At 39.5% G+C, this 26,529-nt stretch overlaps 1 non-coding gene and 1 pseudogene across 1 annotated transcript; both read left to right on the forward strand.

Moving 5' to 3' along the window:
* Positions 1 to 19,023: 19,023 nt before the first annotated feature.
* Positions 19,024 to 19,122, forward strand: LOC130017070 (uncharacterized; annotated as a pseudogene).
* A 4,654-nt stretch (positions 19,123 to 23,776) lies between these two features.
* On the forward strand, positions 23,777 to 23,985 carry LOC130017055 (small nucleolar RNA U3). The gene has a single exon (XR_008791315.1). It is a non-coding gene; the product is annotated as a small nucleolar RNA U3 (small nucleolar RNA).
* The last annotated feature ends 2,544 nt before the right edge of the window (positions 23,986 to 26,529 follow it).

The raw sequence follows: 26,529 nt of genomic DNA on the forward strand, positions 1-26,529 counted from the left end.
CCTTCCGCCCTCCTCCCTCTGGAAAGAAAGATGGCGGCCACATGGGAGCCTTGTGGACAGCAGGTATGAGCCGGGGGTGTGGGGGCGACTAAAACCTCATGGGAAGGGGGGCGTTCCGGTCCGTCCTTCACGCCCTACCGAGGTCACCAGTTGCCCCCCAGGAGCGGCTCTCCAGCACGGCCACAGCCCCAGAAGCACAAGGGCTTAATGCAGAACCCAGCAGCTTGGAGCAGAAAAGTGAAAGGACTATGCGTTAATCCAGGCAATCATTTCTGCCCAGAGGGGAAAGGGTGTTGCTCCCTTCCGCCCTCCTCCCTCTGGAAAGAAAGATGGCGGCCACATGGGAGCCTTGTGGACAGCAGGTATGAGCCGGGAGTGTGGGGGCGACTAAAACCTCATGGGAAGGGGGGCGTTCCGGTCCGTCCTTCACGCCCTACCATGGTCACCGGTTGCCCCCCACGAGTGGCTCCCCAGCACAGCCCCGGCCCCAAAAGCACAAGGACTTAATGCAGAACCCAGCAGCTTGGAGCAGAAAAGTGAACGGACTATGCATTGATCCAGGCCATCAAGTCTGCCGGAGGGGAAAGGGTGTTGCCCCATTCGCCCTCTCCTCTCTGGAAAGAAAGATGGCGGCCACATGGGAGCCTTGTGGACAGCAGGTATGAGCCGGGGGAGTGGGGGCGACTAAAACCTCATGGGTCGGGGGGCGTTCCGGTCCGTCCTTCACGCCCTACCGAGGTCACCAGTCGCCCCCCGCGAGCGGCTCTCCAGCACGGCCATGGCCCCAGAAGCACAAGGACTTAATGCAGAACCCAGCAGCTCGGAGCAGAAAAGTGAACGGACTATGCGTTGATCCAGCCCATCAAGTCTGCCGGAGGGGAAAGGGTGTTGCCCCATTCACCCTCTCCTCTCTGGAAAGAAAGATGGCGGCCACATGGGAGCCTTGTGGACAGCAGGTATGAGCCGGGAGTGTGGGGGCGACTAAAACTTCATGGGAAGGGGGGTGTTTCGCTCCGCCCTTCTCGCCCTACCGAGGCCACTGGTTGCCCCCCGCGAGCGGCTCCCCAGCACAGCCACGACTCCAGAACACAGAAACCAATTTCTTAACTATCTGACTTTCAGTAGAAATACTTCCAGGGTCAATAGGTAAAATAGCAGAAATCCAAAACCAACATTTAATTCTTGAACCCAGCTGTAGAAAGCAAATCACTTCACAATGCTTTTTCAGCATGTCTGATTTGGGGGGGGGTAAACTCTAAATAATAGTGGTGAATCTTTTATTGAAACAATGAATCTAATCAAAGCAGATAGAGTGTTAACTAGAATTCATCTGCCTCACAGGGACGGGGAGGGGTGGGGGTTGGGGTTTTATTGGGGTTCTTCATGGTAAAAAATAAGTATTGGTAAAGGGAAATGTGTTTGATATTTGCATGACTGAGACATAAACCTGAAAGCTTTGTAACCTTTCCCACAGTGATTCAATAAAAAAAAAAAAAAGATAGTGACCAAAATACAGACAGTCTAAAGAATGGGAAAGGGTATTTGCCCAATACACATCCAACAAGGGGTTGCTATCAACTACACTGAAAATACATTGCTAAGTTATAGCAGATAGCAATACACAAATGATTTTCTTTACCTAGTGTCTAACGTTAGTTGAAACACAAATTTTACCCTAGATGGAGATTTTAGAATTATTACATAAGAACACCTGTCACTGTCACTGTCACTGTCACTGTCACTGTCCTCCCATTATTCATCGATTTGCTCGAGCGGGCCTAGTAACATTGTGAGACTTGTTGTCACTGTATTTGGCATATCAAATATGTCAAGAGTAGCTTACCAGGTTTTGCCATGCTGGTGAGATACTCTCCATAGCTTGCTGGGCTCTCCAAGAGGGGCGGAGGAATCAAACTCCAGTCAACCAGGTCAGCCGCGAACAAGGCAAACACCCTATCCACTGTGCTGTCACCCAGCCCCATAAGAACACCATTCAATAGAAATGACTTGTTAAGAAAAATTTAGAGGGCAATCCTTTGAAATGTGTTAATTCCAACTTGCTTTTCATTTAAATGAATGGACAATAATATTTAGCTTGGAAAAAAATTATCATCTGGACATATTTCTAAAAATTGATGAGTATCATATTTATTTAGGCCTCTTAGCATTTGCAGTATGTACAGAATTCTTATATATTTAGGAAAATAAGCAGCGTTCTCTCAACTATGCTTTAGAGAAAAAAAACATTTAATGATTCTAATGATTTTCTCTGTAAAAGAAATATCCCTATTGGGGCCAGAGAGATAATGCAGCAGGTAGAGCAGTTGCCTTGCATGAAGCTAACCTGGGTTTGATCCCCAGCACCCTATGAGGACCCCTGAATAAAAAAGGGAGTAATTCCCTAGCACAGACATAGGAGTGAACACTGAGCACTGCAGAATGTGGCACCCCTTCAAAAAGAAAGATCTCCCCCTATAAAAAAATGTTTTATAAACACCACAAAATGTGCATGACTCTTGTAGAGTTACAGGGCATATAGTAATGCGAAATGCTCTGAAAGGAAATGGGTGGGTTTTTTTGGAATGCTAATAAAGTATTTCTCAAATAACTCTGTCCACAGCCCCCAAAATAACTTTCTCATGGAATAATATTTACATCAAAAAGTAGCATAATACCAATGAAGTAGTACTCATTTTAAATATTAAGAAAATATTAAATATTTATTAGTTAAATGCTATAGGTATTGAAATATAGGCACAATACAAAATACTGGCGTATCACGAAAACTCAAATAATATTAAAAATTTCATATTAATCAGAATTTTAGAACTAAATATATACTAATAAACATGAAGTAATATGTAATAATTTTCCCCTTCTAATTCACAATAGAACTGAAAAAAGTTCAATTAATAAGGTTCAGCAAATATTAATGGTGGAAAGCACCCAAAAAACATAATTTTTTAACTTAAAATTTTTTATCATAGCTTACTCAATAATTTGCAATAGTATTTATAGCACAGCGGGTAGGGCATTTGCCTTGCACGTGGTCAACTCGGGTTCGATTCCTCCATCTCTCTCTTACTGGAGAGCCTGGCAAGCTACCGAGAGTATCCCACCCGCATGGCAGAACCTGGCAAGCTACCGTGGCATACTCAATATGCCAGAAACAGTAACAACAAGTCTCACAATAGAGACCTTACTGGTGCCCACTAGAGCAAATCGATGAACAATGGGAGGACAGTGCTACAGTGTTTATAGTGTTGATGTACAAAATTACTGCATGTCACCAACACCCAAGTGCCCATGTCCATCCAGTCCTTTCTTATGTTACCTGTTGACTGACATTTGAGAATTTAATGCGTACTGTTATCTCACTTTACCAACACCAAGGACCCCTAGGTCCTATATCTACACCTTTATGATACTTCCAGAAAACTTCAATTTTCTTTGTTCTCCCACACCTCCCTCACATATGGAGTTCGTTAGTCCATAATCCACTTTATGGATATTATTCCTTGACTTGATTCATTTCTCTATAGTCCACATCTGAATGAGATCATCTGGAATTTGTTCTTCTGGCTCTGGCTTATTTTGCTAATTATTATACATTCTAAGTTTTTCTGTGAAATGTGTGATTTTTTTCTTTTGTTGGCTATATGGTATTCCATTGTGCATATGCACCAAACTGTCTATTCATCTTTTGTTGGACATTTGTGCTGTTTCTATATCAAGGCTATTGTATTAAGTGTGACAATGAACACGGGTATGCATGTCCTTTTAATGAATGTTTTTGCGTTTTGTGTTAGATGCCTGGAAGGAATATAACTGAATCATATAGGAGCCTCATTCTTGATTGTTTTGAGATATAACTGCATTGTTTTCCATGGAAATGTACTATATGACAGTCCCACCAATGGTAAAGGAGAGTTCCTTTTCTGCCACAACACTGCCAACACCAACTGCTTCCAGTTTTGTTCTGATTGTTTTTTTCATTTTAGATTTTTGGGCCACATCTGGCTGTGTTTTGGTTTCTATACTCAGGGATCAATCCTGGCTGACTCAGGAAACCATATGGCATGCTGAGATGGAACCAGGGTTGGCCTTGTGCAAGTGCCTTACCCACTGCACTATCTTTTTGTATCATATGTGTGTGTGTGTGTGTGTGTGTGTGTGTGTGTGTGTGATATTTATATATCATCACTGGTGTGAGGTGATACTAAAGTGTTATTTTGATTTATGTTTCCATAAAACAAAGGATGAAAGTATTTTCATATACACATTGGTCACCTATATGATCTATTAATGAAAGTGTCTTTTTATCTCTTCTCCCATTTTTTCTCATGGGGTTATTGCTTTATTTGTTGTTACTGAGCTATGAGTGCTTTATAAATTGTTGGAGTTAGTCCTTTATTTGATACAGTGAGTGTACAAATATCTTTTCTCAGTCAGTAGAGTGTCTTTGCATTTAAGCTTTAGTTTCATTTGCTATGCAAAAAAAACCCTATATTCATATAGTTCCACTTGGCTTATTTTTGTCAACTTTCCCGCTACAGTCAAGTCATTGAAAACACATCCAAAACCCAGTTCTGGGAGAATTCTGTATTTTCTTTGATGTGATTTATAGTTTCTGGTTTAATCTCTAAGGTAAAGGTAAAGGTAAAGGTAAAGGCCCTCTCGTTGTTCATCGATTTGCTCGATCGGGCCCAGTAACGTCTCCATTGGAGATTTTGTTGTTACTGTGTTTGGCATATCGAATACATCACGGGTGGCTTGCCAGGCTCTGCCGTGTGGGCGAGATACTCTCGGTAGCTTGCCGGGCTCTCTGAGAGGGGCAGAGGAATCGAACTCGGGTCGGCCATGTTGACTGCGTGCAAGGCAAATGCCCTACCGCTGTGCTATCGCTCCAGTCCTCAATATATTTTGAATTAATTTTATATATCGTATGATATATGGATGCAGTTTTATTCTTCACAAGTGGTTATCAAGTTTTCCCAACACTGTTGAAAAGACTATCCTTGCTATACTTCATGCATCCTGTTTTACCATAACGGATTAATGGTCCCTTTATCTGAGTTTAGTACTGGGTTCTCAGTTCTAATACACTGGCATGACAGCCTATTCTTATTCCAGTTCTATGTTGTTTTTATTGTTTTAGAGTTATTATATAAAGTCTGGAAATAAGGTAGATCACACCTTTTTTAGGATGACATTGGCTATTTGTGGGGTTTTTACAAATTATAGGAATGTTAATTCATCCTTGAAGAATGTCAGCAGGATTTTATGGTGGCTGCATTAAATCTGTATAATGCTTTGGGTACAATAGTTATTTTGACAAGATTATTTTTTCCATTCCATGAATATGGAACATATTTCCCACTTCCTGGCATCAACTTTTATTTATTATGTGAATGACTGATAGTTTTCACCATGAAGATTCTTAAAATCCTTTGCTAAATTGATTTCTAAGTATTTAGAAATATTTGGGGGATTTCATTATTTTTTAAATTAAAGCACTGTGATTTACACCATTGTTCATACTTGAGATTCAGGCATACAATATTCCAGTACTGATTTTGCCTCTAATTCCCCTCCACCAGTGCCCTAAGGTTCCCTGATCTTATCTCCTTGACAGGCACATATTTAAGTCTTGTTGTTGCAGTCTGGATCTCATGCTTTTAGCAGTTTTTTTTTCTTCTTATATTTATTTATTGAATCACTGTGGAAAAATTTACTAAGCTTTCAGGTTTAAGTCTTGGTCATACAATGATCAAACACACCAGTACTCAATTTTCACCACCAAGAATCCCAATATACCCCCCTCCCACCCCTCCCAATGCCTGTGAGGCAGATGATTTCCACTTAACTCTTCTCTACATTGATTACATTCATTCTTTCGACAAAAGTTGCAACAGTATTGTTTAGAATCCACCCCCCCCAACAATCAGAATTGCTGAAAAGTCATTGTGAAATACTTTGTTTTCTATAGCTGGTTATGAGAATCACATAATGTCACACAGCTGCGATTTTGGATTTCTGCAAAGAGCCAGATAATTACGAGATTGGTTTCTGTGTGTCTGGTGTTATGGCTGTGCCGGAGAGCCACTCATGGGGGGCAACTCGTGACTTCGGCAGGGCGTGAAGGATGAGCCGGTAGCGCCCCCTTTCCCATGAAACTGCAGTTAGCATTGTTTACTCTTTGGTTTGGATATATGGCTGTATCACTGCTTTATGTCAGGAATGTACCACAGGCCCTCGAAATCTGCTCCTTGTACATCTTGTCATTCTTGTCCACCTCTTCTTAATTCCACATAGATTTCTTTACTCCACTGTCCTCCTTTCTATCTTCTGCATAAAGGATAATCTAAGTGTCCGCTTTAATACCTTGGATTCCCTCATCCAATAATCCTAGATACCACAGATAAATGAGATCATCATGTTTCTTTTTATTCTTCTGATTGAATTCACTTAACATAATATTCTCCAGTTCCATCTGTGTTGTTGTGAATTGCATGATTTCTTTGTTCCTTGCAGCTGAACAGTATTCCATTGTGTATGTAAATCACAACTTCATAATCTACTCATCATTGAATGGACACCTAGGATGATTCCATACCTTAGCTATTGTACTAACTGCTGCAGTGAATAATGGTGTGCATGCATCCTTTTGAATGAACATTTCTATGCCCTACAGTTAAATACCCAGAAGTGGAATTATTGAACCATATGGCAACTCAATTCTTACTTTACTGAGAAATCTCCCCACTGTTTTTATTGGGTTTATATTTTAAATAGAACAGTCTTTTTATCTCTTTCTCTTCTAATTCATTTTTTTGTGTACAGAAATGTAAGATTTTTTTGTATTAGTGTTTCTAAAATTTATTGTATTGGTTTTAGGATATTCAATGTACATTTAATAAGTAAAGGTAAAGGTAAAGGCCCTCCCGTTGTTCATCGATTCGCTCGAGCGGGCCCAGTAACGTCTCCATTGGAGATTTAGTTGTTACTGTGTTTGGCATATCGAATACATAGCGGGGAGCTTGCCAGGCTCTGCCGTGCGGGCGAGATACTCTCGGTAGCTTGCCAGGCTCTCCGAGAGGGGTGGAGGAATCGAACTCGGGTCGGCCATGTTGGCTGCATGCAAGGCAAACGCCCTACCGCTGTGCTATCGCTCCATTTAATGTCATCTGCAAATAGTGATAGTTTGACTTCTTTTCCAAATTGTATCCCTTTGATTTTTTAATCTAATTGCTATGATAGGATTTGAAAGATGGTATTGAATATTAGTGGTAAAAGTGGACACCCTTACTTTGAGTCTTGATATTCCAAATTTTAAGGTCATTAAATTATGTTGATATACCAAGATTATGAGAAAAAAGACTTTTCATATGACTTGATAAAAGTGTAGACTTGTGTAATTTTTGGATTGAACCTTAGCAACATATGCCGAAATTTTAAATATGAAGACTAACCAAAAGATTCACTTGCAGAAATACATGCTACACTTACACATTAAATACATCTAAGTAACAACTGTAATATACAATAATTTACTACTTTAGGACATTTCAGTCAACAACAGATGACATATGTGAGAATCGTTTCAAATTACTATTTGCTAATGATATTGTAGCCCACACTGACAATGTACTACAAAAATAATAACATATCCTAAATAACTCAGTTTTTTTCCAAAGAGGACCTCCTGAACTGCTATGGGAGCAGAATGGAGTACTGTTTGGTAAATAACACACATACTCTGATGATGGTCATATAATTATTAATTTATTTAAGGATACATTTCTCAGAACATATCCTCATTGTTAAGAAACACATAACTGTAGTTTGGCATCAGGACGTTTTATGACTACGGCACGACACGGTCCTCCCATTGTTCATCAATTTGAGTGGGCCGAGTAACGTCTCCTTCGTGAGACTTGTTGTTACTGTGTTTGGCCTTTTATTATATATGTTTTTGCTATTCAGGGTCTTTTTGATGCATATAAATTTAACAACAGTTTTCCTATTTCAGTGAAATTGCAATTGAAAAATTTATTGGAATTTCATTGTATCAGATTTCTTTGGAAATCTAAATAGCTTATAACAATTTTATTAATAGATGAACAAGGAATCTTACTATTTGTGTCATGTTTTATCAGTTTATTTTGATGCATTTATGTAGAATTTGGTCTTTGGTCTTGAGGTCATATACACTGGTATTCAGGGCTGACTCTTGGCTCTGTGCTAAGGAAACAGTCATGAATGTGCCTAGGTGTCCCATAATAGTTATTTAATGTGTATATATATATATATATATATATATATATATATAATCTTCATGGTTAAATTTTTTCTCAGCTATATTATTGTTTACATTCAGTCTTAAATGAGATTGTTTACCTAATAACTTTTTTTAAAAATTTTTATTAGTGAAACACCATGAGGTACAGCTGTAGACTTACGAATTTTTGTGCTTGGATTTCAGTTATACAATGATCAAGTACCCATCCCTCCACCAGTGCCCATTTTCCACCACCACGGGTCCCAGTATCCCTCCCACCCCCCATCCCCCCCATCCCACCCTCCCTCTGTGGCAGGGCATTCCCTTTTGTTCTCTCTCTCCTTTTAGGTGTTGTGATTTGCAAAAGAGGCATTGAGTGGCAATCATGTTTGGTCTATAGTCTACTTTCAGCATGCTTCTCCCATCCTGGGAGGATCCTCCCAACACCCTTTATTTGTTGCTCCTTTCTCTATCTGAGCTCTCTTTTCCCCTAGCACGTGTGGCTGGCCTCCAAGCCATGGAGCAAAATTCCTGGTACTAATCTTGGCCATTCTTGGGTGTTAGTCTCCTATTTTGTTACTTTATGTTCCCCAGATGAATGCAATCTTTCTATGTCTATCCCTCTCTTTTTGACTCATTTCGCTTATCATGATGTTTTCCATGTAGTAGCACTTATATGTAAATTTCATGACTTCATCTTTTCTAACAGCTACATAGTACATAACTTTTTGATACTGTGTCTTTAGTGTACAGAAATGCAACTGAGATTTTGTATTTTACAACTCGACCTTAATTTATTAATTATAACAGTTTTAATGAAATATTTTGGTTGTTCTTGGGTCACACCTGATGGTGCTCTAGACTTTCTCCTGACTCTCAGCTCAGGGATTTCTCCTGGCAGTGCTCAGAGGACCTTATACATAGCCAGTTTTCAGCCAGTATAGGCTGTGTAGAGGGACAGCATCTTAACCCCTGTATTATCTTCCGGACCCTTAATGGAATTTTTAAATATTCTATGTCATCTCCACATAAATATAGTTTTACTTCTTTTTTCATTTGTTGTAGTTTGTTTTTCTTTCTTTTCTAATTTCTTGGCTAACACTTCCAATTCTGTTTTCAATTATACTGGCAAGAGGGCAAATTCTTGTCATGTCATCATTCTGATCTTAGATAAAAAGCTTTTAGATTTTTACCACTGAGAAAGATATTTACTTGCAGACTTGTCACATATGGCTTTTATTATGTTGAGTTATTTTCTATATATGTACATCATTGAGTTTTTACTATAAATCCATACATTCAGACATATCCATACGTTGGGGTATGTCTGAAGTCTCACGAGCTTGACTACCCTTTGTTTTCCTACAAATGTACTTTAAGCACTTCTTTGGAGGTTTGAACAGAAAAGTTCACTTAATCGTATACCTTGATAGGATAATGGTCTTCTCTTACTTTTTTGTCCAGGCCTTCATTTTCAGGATGGATTAACATGAAGAATTAAGAAAAAATGGGCATACCTGCCTAATCCAACAACTCACCATAATCAACCATGGTGATCAGTGAAGGAACATAAGTTACAGCAATGTCATCCTAAAATTTGTGATTAAATCTGTTGTTCTTGGTTCACACTATCAAAAAGTAGTGCAGTCTATACATTAGTATACACTAATGACACACGATCAAAAATTAATTAAGTAAACAATCTCATTTAAGACTCAATGAAAAGAAGAGAATAGCTAAGAAATTCAACCAACACGATGAAAGATATATCAAATAACTATAATGGGACACACTGGTTAAAGGTCTTGACTCTTGACTCTGTTACTTGAGTTCAAGCACTGTTACATAGCAGCTGATTAACTTTGAAAAATTATATAACTTTTCTTTGCATCATTTTCCACATTTGAAAAAGGAGGCTAATAATGGCACCTAAGCCTCAGAACAGCTCTGAAAAATAAATACATTATTTTTACATTACTATTTATATTTATATATTATTAATACAAAAAGAATGCAAGGAACAGGAACCTTTATTTCCCATGTGACTGAAATTATTTTGTCATAGACTATTAATTCTAATAAGAATACTGAGACATTGTTGGACAAAGAGCAGTGGACACTCAGGTAGAGGGTGTGGTGTCAAAATGATGACATTATTATTAATCTATCATAACAGCATTGTATGTCATGCATGGTACAAAAAAAATTTTCAAAATTAAATTAAAAAAAGCAAAAATATTTTCCCATCAGTAATCTGACAGATTTAATATCCAGTATATAAGGACTACATGGGAAGCTTAGTAACAACACAAAAAATAATGCCATCAAAAATGATAGAAGTTAAAAAAAGTAAAAAAAAATAGCAGAATAGATGAACAAATATTTCTTTAAAGATGACATATGGATAGTCAATGGTATATGATTAAAAATGCTCTACATCACTACCATCAGATAAATGCAAATGTAAACAATAATGAGATATCATGTCATTCATACCAGTGAGATTGGAAGGCAAAAAGAAAAAAGAAAAAGTCCATCAGTTGCTGGCATGAATGTGGGAGAAATGAAACCCTAATCTGCTATTAACTGTTTGTGGAATGTCCACTGGTTTAACTTCTTTGGAAAACAAAATGGATGAGTCTCAAAAAATAAAGAACTAAATTTTCATAGGATATAACAATTCTACTTCTTGGCATCAACCCCAAGGTTTCCAAAACACTATTTTGTAAAGATATCTGTGCTCCTATGTTTATTGAAGCACTACTCACAATAGCACAGCAGGTAAGGCGTTCGCCTTACAAGCGGCCAACATGGCTGACCCGAGTTCGATTCCTCCGCCCCTCTCGGAGAGCCCGGCAAGCTACCGAGAGTATTCGATATGCCAGACACAGTAACAACAAAGTCTCCAATGGAGACGTTACTGGGCCCGCTTGAGCAAATCGACGATCAACGGGAGGGCCTTTACCTTTACCTTACCTTTACTCACAATAGCCCAAATCTGGAAAGAGCACAAGTTCCCAGGAAAGGATGACTGGATAAAGGAATTGTGGTATATAGACATAATGGAATACTACTTAGCTATAAGGAAAGATGAAATCATGTTATTTGCTGGTATGTGAATGTAACTAAGGGTATCATGCTGAGTGAAGTCGGTTGGAAGAAATAGAATTACCTCTCCTATATACAGGACGTAAGGAAACAGTAAGAACATACAAATGCAGATGTCATTTCTACTATACTTTTTGCCTCTCTGGGATATATTCCCAGGAGTGGTATTGCTGGGTCAAATGGAAGCTCAATTTCTAATTTTTTGAGAAATCATGCATATTGTTTTCCAAGGGCTGGAGCAATAGCACAGCGGGTAGGGCGTTTGCCTTGCATGCAGCCAACATGGCCGAACCGAGTTCGATTCCTCCACCCCTTTGGAGAGCCCAGCAAGCTACCGAGAGTATCTCGCCCACACGGTAAAGCCTGGCAAGCTCCCCGAGGCATATTCAATATTCCAAACACAGTAACATGTCTCACAATGATACTGGGCCTGCCCGAGCAAATCAATGAACAATGGGAGGACAGTGATACAGTGATTGTTTTCCAAAAGGGCTAAACCAGTCAGCATTCCCACCAGCAGTGAAGGAAAGTCGCTTTCTCCCCACATCTGCACCAATACTGATTGCTTTTGTTCTTTTGGACGTTTACAATAGCCAAAATCTGGAAAAAAACGGAACGCCCCAAAACAGATGACTGGTTAAAGAAACTTTGGTACATCTACACAATGGAATATTATGCAGCTGTTAGAAAAGATGAAGTCATGAAATTTGCATATAAGTGGATCAACATGGAAAGTATCATGCTAAGTGAAGTGAGTCAGAAAGAGAGAGACAGATATAGAACGATTGCACTCATCTGTGTAATAAAAAGTAACAGAATGGGAGACTAACACCCAAGAGTAGTAGAGACAAGGACCAGGAGGTATGCTCCACAGCTTGGAAACCATCCCCAAATGCTAGGGGAAAAGGCAGTTCAGATAGAGAAAGGAACACCAAGTAAAGGATATTGGGAGAACCCATTTGGGTTGAAAGATGCGTGCTGAAAGTAGACTATAAACCAAATGTGATGGCCACTCAATACCTCTATTGCAAACTACAACACCCAAAAGGAAAGAGAACAAAAGAGGATGCTCTACCGCAAAAGCAGGGTAGGGTGGTGCGGGGTGGGATGGGGGTGGTGGTAAGGATATTGGGAACATTGGTTGAAGAGAATGGGCACTGGTGGAGGGATAGTTAAACGATCAGTGTATGACTGAAATGCATACACGAGAGTTCGTAAGTTTGTAACTACCTCAAGGTGATTCATTGTCACTGCCACTGTCCTACCATTGTTCATCGATTTGTTTGAGCGGGCTCAGTAACATTGTGATACTTGTTACTGTGTTTGGCATATCGAATATGCCATGGGGAGCTTGCCAGGATCTGCCATGCAGGTGGGATACTCTCGATAGCTTGCCGTGCTCTTCGAGAGGGGTGGAGGAATCGAACTTGGGTAGGCCATATTGACTGTGTGCAAGGCAAATGCCTTACCCACTGTGCTAGGTGATTCACTAATAAAAAAATTAAAAAAAAATAAATGCTAAAGAAAAATAAATAAACAGTAAGAAAACAACAAATGGCAAAAAGAACTGGAGAATTCTATGGGATGGGCTTAACCGTGTGTATGTGGGGGAGGGGGGCGTCGAGGGGGTGGAAGAGATAATGAGACATTGAAAGGTGGAAGAGAGCACGCTGGTGGTGGTGGTGGTGCTCGAATAATACAAAGAAGAAACTGTCACTAACAGTATTGCAAATAACAGTACCCCAATATAAATAGAAAGAAAAAAATAACACCTAGAAATTCAAGACTAAAATAAAACACTAGACAAAACATTAGCTTATTGCAAACTTAATTAGAAGCCACAAATAGAAGAAAGTAAAATATTTTATTTAGTAAATTTATATAGAGTTGATCAGATCTTTCTCCAGTCTGTCTATTTTGGGGTTGGCCTACACAAAGGTTTATGAACAGATGCTAGAGGAAAAGAAGACAATCTTGTATAGATTTTCACTGCTTCAAAGGGCTGGAGTGACAAAATGGAAATTTAAGGACACAAACACATAAATAGTTTTCTTCTCAAGACCTTTGTTGAACTGTGAAGCTGCACAGAACAAGAACTAATGGTCTAAAACTAAAATCCTCTAATAAGAGGAGTGTTTTTGAAAGGCTTCCTGTACTTAGGAATAAGAGATAAGTACTTAGAACCTGCGAGGCGATGAGGATCTGGTGAAATAATTGTCAATTCAAGTCTCTGGAGAGATAAGGACTCTGGATAAAAAGAATTAGCTCAGAAAAAGAACTTAGTTTTATCAAAACTGTAACTGAGACTTGTCTCATCTTTACCCTTTAACAGATTAAGGTGTTTGGCTCCCATATGCTTTCCAAAATAGGAAAGTTTAAATCACTTAATATTGAATATAATGTATTTGGAGCCTCTAAAACTTTTTTTAAAAATCCTCAAATTCTATAATTTTTAAACATCTTAAGATTTGAAGCAGATGACAATGGAAAAAAATCAAACACTGAAAATTTATATGCAGCTGATCAAAAGTTGGTTGTCAAAAGACTTTTAAAAACTATAATTTGAATAAAAGAAAAGTTTAAGAACTTTATTATAATGTAAATATATAGTACACAAAATAAAAATTATGCAATATTAAAGTATCTGCCTTAGAATACTCAGTAGATGGTTAAAAGGTACACTAAATCATGTTGAGTGAATGAGTACAATGTAAACCATAAATAAGAGGCATATAGGATGAATAAGACATAATAAAGGTTCTATAATACCAATAATTTTTGACCCATAACAAAAGGATATAAGCTGAGTTTTAAACAATATTGAAAGAGATAAATTCTGGAATTCTTCAAAGCTTGTATGAACTACAAATTCCTGAAAATTCCAATAGAGTTGAGTAATAAAAGCCAGACAGGGACAAAAAAAATGCTGACAAAAACTGCTTAATGATACTTAAACAATTAAGGGGATAAAGAGTACATGAATTTATTTATTTTTTCATTTTTAAAAATTAAGAAATTATTTAAATTTTTTATTAGTGAGTCACCATGAGGTACAGTTACAGATTTACATATTTTCGTGCTTGTGTTTCAGCCATAGAATGCTCGAGCATCCATCCTTCCACCAGTGCCCACTCTCCACCACCAAAGATCCCAGCATCCCTCCCGCCCCCTGTCCCCACCCACCCCACCTCTGCAGCAGGACATTCCCTTTTGTTCTCTCTCTCCCTTTGGGTGTTGTGGTTTGCAATAGGTGTATTGAGTGGCCATCATGTTTGATCTATAGTCTACTTTCAACATGTATCTCCCATCCCTAGCGGGTCCTCCAACCACACTTTACTTGGTGTTCCCTTCTCTAACTGAGCTGCCCTTTCCCCTAGTATGTGAGGCCGGCTTCCAAGCCATGGAGCAAACCTCCTGGTACTTATCTCTACTATTCTTGGGTGTTAGTCTCCTATTCTATTACTTTATATTCCACAGATGAGTGTGATTTTTCTGTGTCTGTCTCTCTTTTCCTGACTCATTTCACTTAGTATGATACTTTCCATGTTGATCCACTTATATGCATAGTTCATGACTTCATTTTTTTTTTTGCTTTTTGGGTCACACCCAGTAATGCACAGGGGTTACTCCTGGCTCTTTACTCAGGAGTTATTCCTGGCGGTGTTCAGCGGAACATATGGGATGCTGGGAATCGAACCCGGGTGAGCCGCATGCAAGGCAAATGCCCTACCTGCTGGGCTATCTCTCCAGCCCCATGACTTCATCTTTTCTAACAATTGCATAGTATTCCACTGTGTAGATGTACCAGAGTTTCTTTAACCAGTCATCTGTTCTTTCAAAAACTCAGTTTTTTCCAGATTCTGGCTATTGTAAACAGTGCTGCAATAAACATACAAGTGCAGAAATCATTTTGACTATACTTTTTTGCCAGAAGTGGTATTTCTGGGTCAAATAGGAGCTCAATTTCTAAGAGAACATGCATTTAAATAAAAACATTATTGTACTAAGCGCTACAGTGAATGTAGGTAACAAGAACAAACACTACCATAAGTATGAATGTGTCTGTTAAGAAGGCAGGCTGGAAGGCAAGAAAGAGAGAAGCTGGTGACACCAGTGGAGGGAAGAGGGCACTCGGGTTGTGGGTGTGGTGTTGAAACAATATATGAATGAAATTTTATCATTAACTATACTGTAAATCACAGTACCTCAATTAAAATATGAACAAAAATAAAAATAAAGTAACACTTAAAAAACAAAAAATACAAAATTAAAAATTTGCATGTTATTAGCTTAAATATATCAAAGTTCTATAAAAACTACAAGGAAAATAAAGTAAAGATATTTTATTTAGTATACTTCTAAAGAGTTGATCAGATCTTTCCCTATTTGCTTATTTTGGGTTTAGCCTAGATGAAAATTAGTACTTATGATAGCTAATCATGTCCTATTTACAATACAGCAATTCCATTTCTGAGTGTTTACATAACATCAATAATAACATTAAGAAAGATGTTCATAGAAAATTTATAAAACATATCAATAACCTGGAACACCCAATATCAGCTAACAGCATGATGGGCAAATATAATGTAATATGATCCTAAAAGGGAATATCATCACAGTATTTTTCAAATCTCGTAATCACAAATAAAATGTTCAATGAAATAAGTCAGAGGCAAGCATATATTCTACAAGCTTCTATACACAAAATTTTAAAAAATGCAAACTGAACCAGTGACACCTCAGAGGGCTGGAGTACATATTTTGCATAGAAGAACCCCAGTTTCTATTCCAGCACTTCCTGATATCTTGAGCACTCTTGGGAGTGACACAAACACAAACGAATGAAAACACAAAACTAATGTCTGGTGATGAAAGTAAAATTGAATGGGAAAACAATATTTCGGGATGAGAGTTAAAATAATATATGGTATCAATTTATGTGTGTCGCTGTGTCTGTACCTCTATACACACAAATTAACAATCTAGAGTAACTGCACAATCTAGAGGAACTGCACGCCGAACACTTATCTAAACCCCTTCCTGGGTTCCTCAAGAAGGGCCTTCACAATGTTTGGAGTATTTTCAACATGATGTTTTTACAAGTTAGGAAATGTGAAAATGTACTTAAAATTGTCTTATAAATGCGATGTAGTGATTAAAATTAACTGCCATCAGATAAACTTATTTCCTTCACTTTCCAGTTTATTTTCAAGTTTTCCTTTGGCATATCTCCCTTGTTTGGATGATTTGCTGGGCACAGATGTTTTCTATCCATAGTTCTCAACTCTTCCTTACTGAGGACCACCCAAACTGTTAGCTCCACTGTTGAACCTTGATATCTGTACCTCCGGAACAGAAATAGTATTGTAAACATATTACCTTAACTATAACAAAACTTAAAAAAATACGTGAGATTATAATGAATAATTTATACACTTCTCAATCTAGATGACGTGGAACAGAACTGGAAAGTATAAACTACTAAAATTAGTACAATAGAAAACTAAAAAGCTGTAATTATCTTAGAACATGTAATATTGTTATAAACCTCCTTACAAAAATATTCTTTCTGGTAAGCTGTGTTGGGCGAAAAATTTTGAGTAGTTAAGAAAGGATTTAAAAATATCTATAAACATATTGATATGACTTTACTTTTTCTGAGAACAAAATGACATGATACCCAACTTGAAATAAAATAATAATAATTATATAATAAAAGAACACACTGATAGATAAAAAAGATAAATACAATATCAAAAATTCCAAACAGACAATATAATAGGGCACTCAAAACTCTTAAGGAGCATTGTTTATTTTTTTTTTACTTTTTATTGAATCACTATGGGATACAGTTACAAAGCTTTCATGATTGAATTTCAGTCATATAATGATTGAACACCCATCCCTCCACCAGTGTACATTTCCCACCACTGATGTGCGATAGCACAGCGGGTAGGGCGTTTTCCTTGCACGTGGCCCATGCGGCCAACCCGAGTTCAATTTCTCTGCCCCTCTCGGAGAGCCTGAAAAGCTACTGAGAGTATCTCGCCCGCACCGCAAAGCCTGGAAAGCTACCTGTGATGTATTTGATATGCCAAATACAGTAACAACAAATCTCATGATGGAGACATTACTGCGTCCACTCGAACAAATTGATGAACAACGGGAGGACAGTACAGTGCAGTGCAGATGTCCCCAGTATCCCTCCCGCAATTCCCACCCCACCTCACCCACTGCCTTTATGCAGGCACTTTCATTCTTACTCTCTCTAAGCTTTGGGGCATTATGGTTTGCAATACAGATACTTAGAGGCCATCGTATTTGATCCTTTGTCTACTTTCAGCACACATTTCCCATCCTGAGCGATAACTCCAACCGTAATTGACAAGTGGTCCCATCTCTTTCCCAACTACTTTCTCCCCCAGCACATGAGACAGGCTTCCAGTCACGGAGCAATCCTCCTATTCCTTGTCTCTACTGTTCTTGGGTATTAGTCTCATACTATATATATATATATATATATATATATATATATATATATATTATTTTATATTCCACAAATGAGTGCAGTCATTCTGTGTCTGTCCCTCTCTTTCTGACTCATTTCGCTTGGCATGTTACTCTCCATGTCCATCCACTTATAGGCAAATTTCATGATTTCATCTTTTCTAACATCTGAATAGTATTTCATTGTGTAGATGTACCAAAGTTTCTTTAATCAGAAGTCTGTTCTCGAGCACTAGGGATGTGTCCAGATTCCAGCTATTGTGAACAGTGCTGCAATAAACATACAAGTGCAGGTGTCATTTCTACTGTGTTTTTTTTTCACACCTGATATATATTCCCAGAAGTGGAAATCCCTAGACTCACAGAAGCTCAATATCTAGTTTTTTGAGGAATGCCTATATTGTTTTCCAAAAAGACTGGGACTATCAGCATTCCTACCAACAATGAATGAGAGTCCCTTTCTCCCTTCATTCATGCCAGCACTGATTGTTCTTGTTCATATTAATGTGTGCCAGTTTTTGTGGTGTCGTTTCATTGTTATTTTGATTTGCATCTCCCTGATGCTTAGCGATGTAGAGCATTTTTCATGTGCCTTTTGGTCATTTGTATTTTTTTTTTCATGGAAGTTTCTATTCATTTACTCTCCCCATTTTTTGATGGTGTTGGAGGTTTTATTCTCATGAAGTTCTACCTGTGTCTTATATATTCTGGTTATTAATGCCTTATCTGATGGGTACTAGATAATTATTTTTCCCATTCCATAGGCTTTCTCTGTATTTTGTTCACCATTTCTTTTGAGGTGCAGAAGCTTCTTAGTTTAATGTAATCCCATTTATTTTTTTTTCCAATTTCTTGGACAGTGGTGTTTCATCCTTAAAGATGCCTTTAGCTTCAATGTCATGGAGCATTGTGCCTATATTTTCCTCCATATGTCATATGGTTTCAGGTCTGATTTTGAGGTCTTCAGTCCATTTTGATCTGCCTTTTGTGCTTGGCATTGACAGAGGTTAGTGTTCATTTTTTGTACATGTTGCATGTCAAATACCATTTAAGATAAAACTTCCCATTCATCAGGTTAGAAACATTGGATGCATTCCAATAAATGGATTGGAAGTTAAATTTATGGAGAAATTAAAAAGTGGTAATTTGTGTAATTGGTAGAAGGGTCTCAGCTCACTGCTCACTCTCCAGTGTGGGTGGGTGAAACCCAGGCCCTGACTTGTCACAGTGTGGCTAGGGCCTCCAGGACCTTTTACTTCTGATTTCTCTCACCCAGACCCCCCTCTTCTATCTGCAGGATGCCCAGAGTGCTGGGGTCTGAGGACCACTCTGCCAGGATCTTGGAGGGAGGGAGGGGGTTTGGCTTTCTTCCTTTTTAATAAAGTTGCTGATCCATGAGGTAAAAAAAAATGTGATAGTTCAAAGACTAGGTTTTAAATTATGCTTAATATTTGGTTTTAATTATGTTTTAAAAACTAGGTTTTAAATCTGCTAGTTTCTCACTGGAGTGATAGTACAAAGTGGAGGACGTTTGCCTTGCACACAGCTGAGCCAGGCTCCATCTTCTGCATCTCATATGGTTCCCCAAACACTGCCAGGAGTAACTCCTGAGTGCAGAAGCCAGGAGTAACCCCTGAGCATTTCTGGGTGTTACCCCAAAATAAGAAACAAAAATAATCAAATAAATTTGCTATTTTCTTACTTTTTTTGTGGGGAGGAGGAACATTTGACAGTGCTCAGAGTTGGATCTATGCTCAAAGATTACTCTTGGAAGAGCTCAGGGTACACTATGGGCTGCCAGGGATTGAACCTGGGTTGAGTGCTTGCAAGGCAAGTGCCTTACCCACTGTACTATCTTTCCGCCCCACTCCCATTGCCACGTTTTCAAGGAATATATAAAAAAGTGTTTTTCAGTGATGCATTTCAAGACTTCTTTCTCCATACTTAAATCTTCATGATTTCTCACGATAATCAGAGCTATATTTTAAGTTCCATATGTAGTGTACTATTAATACTTAATGACTAGGCAGAGTTGAGAAAGATGTGGAAGGAGAGGCTGATAAAATCTCAAGGCCGAACTAGGCTGCCAAAACGAAGAAAGACAAAAATGATTTTCTGTATTTTCAATGCATGTACACTGGCATCTGATGCATCCATTGAGGACCTGATGGTACAAGCGTGAAAGATCAAGTACGACATCATTGGTCTGACCGAAATGAGAAGGCATCAATCACATCATGCCATTTTTGACACTGGAGAAGAACTGTTCCTTGGAACATGTGACAAAAGAGCCATAGGTAGTGTCGGTATTCTTGTCAACACAAACTTAGCCATGAGTATTGATTCATTCGAATGCCTAACAGCCTGAATCAGATGATAACACTTGAATAGATGTGGCTCACTGCCAGAAGTTTCTATCTTTGTTGTCTATGAACCAACATCCAATTATGGTGAAGGAGAAATTGAAAAATTCTACATGGAACTGGAGAAGTTCTATAAAGAAGACCACTCCTTCTACAAGATCATTGTTGGTGACTTTAATGCCAAGATAGGACCAAGAAGATCAGCCAATGAACTAAACATCGGGACCCATGGCTAGAATGGAACAAACGTGGTGACTGACTGTGTGGGTTCATCATGTCAACCAAGACCATCCATGGTAACTCACAGCTCCAAAAGGCCGAATCTAAACATTGGACATGGGAGTCTCCTGGTAGACGGTTCCACAATGAAATAGACCAAATATATTTAATCGGCGGTTGTGCCTGACCGATGTTGCTGTTCTCCCAAAATTCCAAATGGGAAATGACCACCATCTGCTTCGTGCAAAATTTTACCTCATGTAGTGGGGAGAAAGGGCTGCAGAGTTTAAGAGGAGAACTCCCAGAACGACCACCAACTGGGAGCTCTTTGACTCTGTTGCGGCAACATGGGAAGATGCCCGCATTGACAGCATCGATGAGGAATATGATCGAATGATTCAGCACCTCCATGATTGTGCGAGGCATGCCAAAAGAGAGATAACCACAAAAAAACACCTTTCTTCGAACACTCTTGAACTTAATCTCCACCGTGGCTTGGCTCATGGCTCAGACAACTTAAAGTGAAAGTCCGAGCTCACAAAACAGTGCAGAGAAGCGATCAAGGATGACCTCAAATACAGAAGAGCAGCAGTGCTGGTAGATGTGGCAGAAGCTGGGAAAAGCATTTGTAATGCCCGCCTGTGCTTCACCAACTACAAGACCAAGATAACTGCCCTCCGACATCCTGATGGATCTATCACATCTTCCAGAATGGCAATGGAGAAGATTATTCATGACTTCTACTCAGATCTCTTTAATAGCCACATCCACTAGCCCACATACCAAATTCCGCAGGATGGATATGTCGTTCCCAATGTTCTCCCTTCTGAAATCCAACACGCCATCTCGTCAGTAAAGAAACAAAGAGCACTTGGCCCAGACAAGGTCAGACCTGAACACCTGAAGAACTTACCGTCAGTACTCATCAATATACTGGCTCGGCTCTACACACGCTACCTGTCTGAGTGCAAGGTTCTGTCCCAATGGAAAACCAGCAGGACAGTACTACTATACAAGAAGGGAGATATCCACGACATTGGCAACTATTGCCCAATCTGCCTATTGTCTGTCATCTACAAGCTGTTAACTCGAGTCATCGTGAATAGGATTGGCAGAATACTAGATGAAGGACAACCATGTGAGCAAGGCAGGTTCCAAAAAGGATTCAGCACCATCAACCATATCCACATGATAACAAAGCTCATTGAGGTTTCTCAGGAGTTCAAGATGCCACTCTGTCTAATGTTCATTGATTTAAAGAAGGCCTTTGATTCTGTTGAGACGAAAGTGGACATCGAAGCCCTAGCCAATCAGGGTGTACAAACTCAATACATCAGGATCCTCCATGAGCTCTATTATGAATTCACTACCAGGATCTCACCATTCTACAAAGAAGTAATCATCCATATCAAGAGAGGGGTTTGGCAGGGTGATACCATTCCACCGAAACTCTTCAGTGCCACCCTCGAGAACATCATGCGACGGCTGGAATGGGAAGGAATGGGAGTGAAGATAGATGGTCGGCAACTACACCACCTCCGCTTTGCCAATGACATCATTCTAATAACACCAAGCATCAGCCAAGCGGCACAAATGCTGACCGACTTCAACCATGAGTGTGGAAAGGTCGGATTACAACTGAATATCAAAAAGACAATGTTCATGAGAAACAGTCTTGTTCCTAATGCTCCATTCACTCTCAACAGAACCACCATCTCCGAATGCAACAGTTATATATACCTAGGTCGAGAAATCAACATGATGATTGACCTGGCACCTGAGTAACGCAGGAGGAAGAGAGTAGCTTGGAATGCCTTCAAGACGGTTGGAGAAATAACTAAGAGGACAAAGAACCTCCAGCTCTGAGCACATCTCTTTGATTCCACTTTCTTCCTGCATTAACATATGCCTCAGAGACCTGGACCCTACGGAAACAGGATGAGAATACTATTCGGGTCTCTCAAAGAGGAATCGAAAGAGCTATGCTTGGAGTATCACGTTTCACTCAAATGAGAGATAGAATCCGGAGTTCTGATCTTCGTCAACGCTCAAGAATCAGGGATGCTGTCTCATTTGCCAAGGCATCAAAAATCAGTTGGCTGAACACATAATGAGGTCTAGAGACGACCGCTGGACTAGAGCCATTACTGACTGGATTCCACGGGACCTCAAAAGATCGCATGGACGCCCACCTACAAGATGGTCAGACTTCTTTGTCAAAACCCTGAATGTTCGGTTTGAGGCTCTTCATGTTCCTAGAACGATCAAATGCCATTGGGATACACTAGCATGCAACAGGGATGAATGGAGATGTTACTGGCACCCGCTCGAGCAAATCGATGAGTAACGGGGTATCAAGAGATCAAGTGATTAGGCTGGAGGGGTCAGAACTAGCTTTGAGGTGTCACCACATTCTTTGTGTGAAGAGGTCCCTGATTTAATCCTTAGCATGGCAAAATCCCCCAAGCCAGGACAGGAGAGACCCTGGAAGGATTGAGCTTCAAATCACTTTTATTTTAAATATATACTTAAATATAAAACAGTTATAAACTGAAACTAATTCAAACACATTCCTTGACATTTCAGTACAACAGCAGATAAAAATAGATAATGGTGAGGATATGAGAAATTGGAACTCTTGTGGACTATTTAATCATGATCATCCTTTTGTTTGTTGATTGCCTCGAGCAGGCCCCAGTAACGTCTCCTTCATCCAAGCCCTGAGATTTTTTTTAAAAGTGCCATATTCAAGGCTCTTTCAGGGTTAGGAGAATGAGACCCATCATTGTTACTGGTATTTGGCATATTGGGTAGGCCACAGGGAGTTTGCCAGACTCTGCCGTGTGGGCAGGTTACATTCAGTAGCCTGCCAGTTTGTCTAAAGTAAGAATGAGATAATGAGATGTCTCTTATTATCGCTTCCAGGAGCTGGGATTTATAGTCTCTGGGTTTCTGGCAGTTGATGGGATTACACAGCACCAGGGGGCCTGTTGGTGGGTGTGACCCCTGCCTACTGGAAGAAGGAGGATCTGGGTGGAGGATGTTCAGCCCCGATCCAAGCAGGCTTGGAGATCTCAGCCCCGGGACCCACATGCATTTGTTCCTCTGCCAGTACCTTCATACGTGTGGAAAGTAGTCTCAGCAGGGTGGTGGCTGGTTCTGGAGGTCTTCGGCTGCTGGAGCCCTGGGCGGGGCGGGGAGGGAAACTCAACCCGTTCCCCTGCAAGGAGCCGAGGTGAGGACAGCCAGGCGTGGGGGCTGGAGACTCTATTTAATGGAAAAATTAAATGGTATATAAAATATATTTTCAGGGATCATATCTACAGTCACTAGAGAAGTTTCTCTGAACATGTAGAGCACCAGAAACCATGAAGAAGACATAAAATGTCCTCTCCTGAGCGTGAAGCTGGCTTTGAGTGTTGCTTTTGCAACTGCTCTTTATTATTGGTGACTTTTCACACCACTTCTATGGTGGCATGAGGGAGAGGATGCAATCTCAGTGGTTTCATCAACATAAATAAATAAATGGAATGCTATCAACACTATGGAAAAATGAAAATCTACACATAATCACACTGCAAACCAGTATTAGCACTTCTGGTGCATATTAAAAATTAAGAGCAAAATTTGAAATAAATATTTGCATACCCGTTTTTATAGCACTAAATCTTAATAAGAAATGGAAGCAATCCCAAAGCTTAGTAACAGATAAATGAACAACAGAATCTGGCATTTATCATCTGTCCTTTAAAAGAAAAGGGAAGTTTAGCACGTGCTATATCCAACATGAATGAATATAAAGGAAATTCTAATAAATGACATAAGACATTTGTGACAAAATGTATGGTATGGTTCAGCTTATCTAAAGTATAGAGTAATCAAATTTGAATAGAAGGAAAGTAGAACAATGGTGTCGAGAAATTAGTGAAGGAGGTATGGGAAATTAGGTAATAGATTTAGATAAAAGTATTTTAGATATTATTAGAAAAACAATGAAAATACACTTAATACTACCAAACTACTTGTAAAAATGAATAACATGTCATCATATATATTTTTCACAAATGAAGCTATACACATTTATAAGTATATAAATAAATGTATAAGCAATTGTAGGATAACATTGGTTTGTCCTTTCTGCCTTGCCGCAGGGAGTTTAGGCTTATTGGGTTACTTCCATCACAGTTCTCCCATTCCTCTGTGTTTACTTGTAATCTCTTTCTCTGTGCTGTTAACTTGTAAATATTGCTTTTCTCTTCTCCCTCTGTCCCCCTTGCTAGTCTCTCTGTACTCCATCTTGCTGCTCTGCTCTCTCTCTCTTCCTCTCTCTCTCTCACTCTCTCTTTATCTCTCTCTCTCTCTTTCTTAGCCCTCTACAACTCCCCACATTGGGGATAGCCACACACCCCAGTAGCAAAATCAATATAAGAAAGCCCTTCCTTTGATCATAGGCAAAATACCACACTTACGGTGTTTTTCGCCTTTCCTTAGTTTGATTAATTTAATTAACATCTTAATTAACATCATAATTCTATTTATTAATATTAGTTATTCTGTATGGACACAGTAAGAGATACATTGAGGCTTGTGGGGCAACTCCCTGGGGACATCTTGCCACAGACTCAGACTACAGTGCTCAGGCAGAATTAATTATTCCTAACCCTAGCATGGTTCGAATCTAGTTATTACATTTTGGATCATGACAGAATTTGTCCATGACCATGCTCTTATCTTATAGTTAAGTATTATAGTGCTTTAACCAGGCCCATTTTGATGCCAGGGTAGTATATAGCTCACAGCTTGCCCTGGGTCCATCCAGTCCCTCCTCGGGAAGGAAGAAAATATCATTCAGAGTCAATTAACTCCCAAGTTACAAAAGCATAGCATCAACTGTCTTCTTGTGTCCATACAAAAGGGACATTGCTTTGAGTTAATTATGCAAAATACTTCAGAAGAAGAGAAAAACAACAATTACAAGTCAACAGAGCACAAAGAAAGAAGTTACAAGTAAACACAGAGGAATAGGATCACTATGATGGGAGTAACCCAATAAACCTAGGCTCCCTGAGGCAGGGCTGAAAGGACAAACCAATGTTCAACTACAAACAATCAGCTCCTGATGTTTAAGCAGTCAAGGAACATCTGCATTACATTCTTTTTAGTTCTGGAACTAAACTCACTTTATCATTACAACACTTTAAAAGGTAAAGGTAAGGTAAAGGCCCTCCCGTTGATCGTCAATTTGCTCGAGCGGGCCCAGTAACGTCTCCACTGGAGACTTTGTTGTTACTGTGTCTGGCATATCGAATACTCTCGGTAGCTTGCCGGGCTCTCCGAGAGGGGCAGAGGAATCGTACTCGGGTCGGCCATGTTGGCCGCTTGTAAGGCGAACGCCCTACCCGCTGTGCTATCGCTCCGGCCCTTTAAAACTTTAAAACTTTAAAACTGATTAAAATATTTCACATTTGTTATGGAACTGCCTGGAATGATAGCACAGCGGTAGGGCATTTGTCTTGGACACGACTGGCCTGGTCGAGCCGGGTTCGATTCTTCCGCCCCTCTCGGAGACGAAGAGTATTTCGCCCCCACAGCAAAGCCTGACAAGCTATCCGTGACATATTCAATATGCCAAAAACAGTAACAACAAGTCTCACAATGGAGATGTTCCTGGGCCCACTCAAGCAAATTGATGAACAACGGGAGGACAGTGACAGTGACACTGACAGTGACAGTTATGGAACTAGAGGAATAAATAGTATAGCAAGCAGTGCTGTTGCCTTGCAGGAAGCTGACTTTGGGTTCCAGGCACCCCCATATGACTCGTGGGGCCTCACCAGGAGGAATTCTTGAGCACAGAGCCAGGACTAGGCCTTGAGCTCTGCCAGGTGGGGCCCCAAAAGAAAAACTCTACATTTTGTAAAAGCAAAGAAAAAAAGATTATTTATCATTCCCTGGGGATATCTGTAAGTGAATCACATATACCTAGGGCAAACTTCATAAAGAAAAGCCGGGGGGGGGGGGGATTTCCTTTAGGTATGACATGAAAGA

This window comes from Sorex fumeus, unplaced genomic scaffold (assembly GCF_029834395.1).
Source record: "Sorex fumeus unplaced genomic scaffold, SorFum_2.1 ptg000171l, whole genome shotgun sequence".
NCBI lineage: Eukaryota > Metazoa > Chordata > Mammalia > Eulipotyphla > Soricidae > Sorex > Sorex fumeus.